This window comes from Bufo gargarizans, chromosome 8 (genome assembly GCF_014858855.1).
Source record: "Bufo gargarizans isolate SCDJY-AF-19 chromosome 8, ASM1485885v1, whole genome shotgun sequence".
Taxonomy (NCBI): Eukaryota; Metazoa; Chordata; class Amphibia; order Anura; family Bufonidae; genus Bufo; species Bufo gargarizans.
This window is the reverse complement of record NC_058087.1, coordinates 133,797,036-133,803,035: the sequence shown is the minus strand read 5'-3', so window position 1 is coordinate 133,803,035 and position 6,000 is coordinate 133,797,036.

Sequence of the window (6,000 nt, the reverse complement as noted above, 5' to 3'; positions counted from 1 at the left end):
TCTGGTGCTCTGGAGGTGGTACATAGACAACGTTGTTTTTATATGGAGGGGATCAGACTCAGCATTGAATTCGTTTTTATCTGAGATCAACCGCAATAATCTGAACCTCCATTTTACATCAAATATTAGCAAAACCCATATTGAATTTTTAGATTTGAATATTGATGTCAATGCAGACAAGTTGATCTGTAGCAGCTATCACAAACCAACGGCCAAAAATAATTTTATATTACATTCTAGCTGCCACCTTCCTAGGTGGCTGATGAATGTCCCCATTAGCCAATTCAGACGCCCTTAAGAGAAACTGCACAATTGACGACACATTTACGAAAGAGGCTGAAATCCTGAAACAGCAGTTTATGGATAAGAATTATCCAAACCAATGTATTGAAGGAGCTCTGAATAAGGTTAAAAATTTGGACCGCAAAGACTTTTTTTGTGGAGAAAATGATAGAACCTCAAAATGATCTGATGCCACATGAAGGGTTACAGATTGTGTTACCCTTTAATACCCAGCACAAGACTGTGGAAGCCAGTATCACTAAACATTGGCCCTTCTTATTGAAAGATAAAATCATAGGACCCGTGCTACCAATAAAACCCAAAATAGTATACACACGTGCTGACAATCTGGGCGTAAAGATAGCCCCTACAGTTAAAAGATTGAATCAACCGAAAGACAAACATTGGCTGTGCTTTGAGGGGTTCTATAGGTGTAACTCATGCCCTAATTGCAAGATAACAAATTTTCCCCCAAAAAAACCTGTGAAGGCCATTTTCAATAGTAATGGCTATTCACACAAGATAAAAACCTTTTTGACTTGCAATAGCAAGAGTGTCATCTATTTGCTGACATGACCCTGTAAGAAACAATATGTTGGCCGCACGAAGAGACTTTAAATAAAAAGGGTCTCTGAACATGTGGCCAACATACATTGGGGCTATGAGAACCATACCGTATCAAAGCACTTTAAAACATGCCACGATAAAGATCCCACTGGCTTGATATATACAGCTTTAGCCATAGTAGAACCAGACTGGAGGGGAGGTGATCTGGTAAAAAAGATGCCCAGATTAGAATCGAAACTGATATTTGTTTTTGGCTCATTAGCACCAAATGGGTTAAACGCGGATTGGGAACTGTTTGGGTTCCTGTGAATGTGTTCTCTTCCAACACGGTGGGGAACATACGAGTTTGCCCCCCCCCCCCCCGTGCTAAAGGTATTCACAGTAGACGCATATCAGAGAATCCATCTGTTCCCATATCCAGCGACCAGATTGAGGAATTATCCTATTATGCATGGCAGGGAAATTGAATATATTCCAGATTTATTTAACATCTATTGTATATATCTGGACTTGTTTAACACCCATTAGGTCCCACATTGAATTTAAAATATAACCTAATAAAAATGATATAGGCAATTCATAGGAGCTTTATTATGGAATATCTGGATTTCGATACAGTTTTTCTATATCTGTGACTGTATTGAGGATTGAATGTGTATTTTAGTGTAATTGAATACACTTCGGCACAACCTGCTAACGTTTTTAACTACATTGAGGAATAATTGATGTTTTTATTATTTATTTTAGTGAAATTGAATATATTTTATATTTTTTAACATCCATTGTGTTTTATATTGCATTTAAGCAGCTATGGCATAAAAAAAACGCAATTTGACAATAAAATTTGCATGGGAAACGCACAAGAGCCACATCATAGTAAATCCGCGTTTTGCATCTACCTGGGGAATATTGTGATTCCGGTCCAGCTCTTGATACCTACTTGGATTGGAATATAAAAGAATGAGGGGAAACACTGCAAGGTTACCACTGAGGAAGGGGCACACCCACGAAACGCGTATGGGCTACACCTTGCACCGGCATTCTGGAAAAAAGTCTCCCCTGGATTTGAATTAAGTTTCTGAAATGAAAAGCTCTGGCAATGCTTGGTCTCACTGAGCATACAACCCGCTGATGACACTGGACACAGAGTCAGCTGACATCCGCTCGATTACAGACCATCGAGTCCGTTTTTCAGAGAGGTGAAGCAACCAGATTAAGGTAACACCGTATCTGCAACTCCAAGGTGGTGGGACGCCACCACGAGTATTCACTGTATTGTACCTGCTGGTCTCTCCGGTTATATTGAAAGGATTGAAAAGACCGGTAACCTATCTGTTTGCACTAGTACAGTGAGCCAGGAGCGGAACTGTGCATATTCAAAGATATTTTGGACTTGGAATTATATGCAAATACTTTTTTGCGGTTTTCTCATGAGGAATTATATTTATACTGCTATTAGTCATATTCCCTGCCGTATGGATGTATAAACGCACAATCAGTTTGCGTTTTTTTATGGCTGGACTATATCATTGCTGCTAGTAGATTGCGGTTTGAACTCCAACTATTGCTACTAATTGATCCATCATTGCTGCCACATTGTTACAATGCTGCTACATTATATGTAACATTGGATATTGCTGCTAAATTGCTACATCATTGCTGCCACATTGTTACATTGCTGCTACATTATATGTAACATTGGATATTGCTGCTAATTACCTTGTGCCAAGTTTTTTGCTGTTATGTCACACTAGTTATCTTTAACAATTGATTTTATATGTATTAATAAATATCTCGTTTTGGCCACATATATAGAGTGCCTGGTCTATTTCTCTCTATTTTTTACCATTTACTTGTGGCTGGGTGGGCCACTAAAACCAAGAGCACCTGTTCCATTTTGTCCAGCTGAAGTGATCCACAGATAGTTTTTCTAATTGTATATACTATATACCTGTGCACACTGTATCTATTGTACCTTGTACCTCACATAACAGTACACTGCTGTATACTCTATACATCTGTACACACTGCATCTATTATACCTCCTTTGTGTGCCAGGGCTGTTTTGTAATCCCAATCCGGCCCTGAAGGCATAAATTATAAAACACAGCAGCAAGAATAGTTCATGGAACAAAGAGAGAGGCCTGGAATGGGTAGTGGGAGGGGCTATAAATGGGGAATGGGGGCCCAATTTCGATTCTTGCTATGGGGCCCAATGATTTCTATGTATGCCCCAGTCCCTCTCGACAAGTTCCTGGAAGCGATCCAATGCAAAAATACGTGACTGCACCGGATAAAATCACGATTAGAGGTGATGCAATGATATGCAAAATCGTTACTATCTCGTTCATTCTAAAGAGGATGACACTGTTCCATGTGAGAGAGATTAGAAAGTTCCTCAAAGGAAAAAGCTGAAATGCTAGAAGTGCTAAGTGACTTATTTTCAGGCAGTGTGGATGTGTCAGTGTCCTCAAAGTTGGCGGATTCTGCTTGGTCAAAATGTTTTTTCAAAGTAAGGTTACGGGCCAGTCTGTTGACAAGGAGGATGGTATAATATAAATTAAAATGATAGGTGGGATAGAAAGAGAGACCTCTGGACAGAATATCAATCTGTGATTGACTCAGGGATCGGGAGGAATCATTCACAACTTGTGATTTACTCACGGTAGCTTTGTGCGTGATGGGTAGCGGTTGTTTCCTGGTGTGCTTGAGCCCCGCCCTGTGATTTTTTTACCTCTTTTTATTGGAAGCATCACAAAAAATGCTTAGTGTGGCCTGTTGCATATCACCTGCTCGTGCATTCAGCGATTCAGGAGCAGAGTCAGATGATTCTGGATCAGTAGAGCTAAAAGCCACTTTAGATGCTCTGGATTTTTTTCCACGATAGCTTTTTCTCATGATCGAGCGTGAAGTGTTCGCTCTCATTTCCTACCAGTTATAAACAGTGTTCCCTTGGTAATCTTGTAAATCACAGACAAATTTCCCTTGTTTGACTGCCATGAGGCTCTCTTCCATTTTATTAAGATTATCCTGCAGACTGGCATCCATTTCTTTGAAAATATCCAAGTTAGCAAAAGGTTAATGGATTCTTGTGTGGCTTTTATTTCTTCCCTTAAGTTACATAGGGCTTCTTCCTTGTGTGATACTATTAGGCCCATAAGTTTAAGGGAACAATCAGATAAGATGTTATGCCACTGGGTTACGAAATCATCCTAATATATAGTGGTAGGTTTTTTGCGTAATCTAAGTCCACGAGGAATCATGCTCTTTTCAATATAGCGTTGGAGTGAGGTTAATTCCCACCAGGTGCGCATTTCTTTAACTAGCAGTTTTTCCAGGGAAACCATCTGGATTTTGAGCTCCAAAGTCCCAGCTTGTTCTCTGACAGCATGCGAAAATATGGCTTTGATTCATCGACGACATTTTTTGCCTGTGGAAAGGTCCAGTATCAAGTGCTTTACAGTTTCACCATTATCTCAATAACATATATCCGGAACTTGGCTTTACAATTATAACCAACACCGAGAGAATCAGCTTTCTAGACACCTTAGTCCTCAAAGACCCGTCAGATCATATCCAATTTGATCTTTATAATAAACCAACAGACAGGAATAGCCTACTATATTATACCAGCAATCACTCAAGGGCCACCAAAGCGTCACTCCCCAAATCTCAATTAACTCGGATAGATAGAGTAGTTTCAGATCCATCTAGATTGCATCAGAGACAACAAGAAATGAAATTTAAATTTAGACAAAGAGGCTACCCGGAACATTTGATCACCAATAAATCACCAATATCTAAAAACATAACCTTACAAAATACGACTCCATTACAACGTATGCCGTGTATCATAACTTATCATCCCTTAGCTCTGAAAATCCAACAAACAATCAGAAAACAGTGGTCTATATTATCCCAAGCATACCCTGAAGTACAGGAGTTCCAGTCTCCTCCTCTTACTTGTTACAAAAGATCTCAAAACATTAGGGATCACTTAATCCGTGCCGACATTGGAACACTAGCCAAAGTGCCCAAATCCTAAATATGGTACTTTCCTGTGTTTACATTGTGCTCAATGTTCAAGTGTGATTAAGGGCAACTTTATCACACACCCACACACTGGCAAAAGATTTCCCATCAAAGGATATTACACATGTGATTCCTCATTTGTGATATATCTAATTAAATGCCCATGTGGACTTTGTTATGTGGGTGAAACCACGCAACAAATAAGAAACCGTATTTCTAAGCACAAATCAACCATCAGGACCAAACAACTTTTGCTACCAATTCCAGCACATTTTAAGGAACCTAACCACCAGATTTCATCCCTACGCTATCAGGTTTTGGAGCAAGTATCTACCCCACGAAGAGGGGGTAATAGAATCAAAACATTGAAATAGAGAAAATCCTTCTGGATACATCGACTGGACACTTTATTTCCGAGAGGCCTCAACCGTGAATGTGACTTTTATTGTGATCTATAAATATCTATTCTTTTTACAGCACTGTGGATTTACATGTTCTTATCATGTTACATTGATTGCTTTACTCCTACTGATATGTATATACTTTTCCTTTATTTCAGGTTCTCTAATTTGGATAATAATCATAGGCAATATACAAGTTGGTGAGATAAAAAACTCCCCCCCTTCCATGCCTCCCTACCCTCATCCCTCATATCTCCCCTCCCCACCTTGCCCCCGTTCCCCCCCCACGCCCTTCCCTTTTTCCCCTCCTTCCCCTATTCTCATAATTTATTAGAATATAGTGTATACGTACAATACCTAATTCAATAATTAATATGACCTTTTTGCCGTGTTATTTCTTATAATATAATATAAATGTATACCCGTTTTCTTCTCCGTTCTCTATATCTTATCTTCAACTTAAGTTTACTGATATACAATTTTACTGTATGCTTATATCGGTATATATTTGTCCCCTTCATTCTCTATATAGCTCTCTATTAGCTCATTGCCCATCTCAATACTCTATCACCTTGTATACTCCACTGTCATTTTTCTTATTATTATAACATAATTTCTATTATGACCTTCTGCCCTTTTTTCAAATCGACCAGCATACCGATTAGTAGTGAGTTATTCTCTATCCAAGCGCACAATTCCTGGCAGCGATCTATAACTC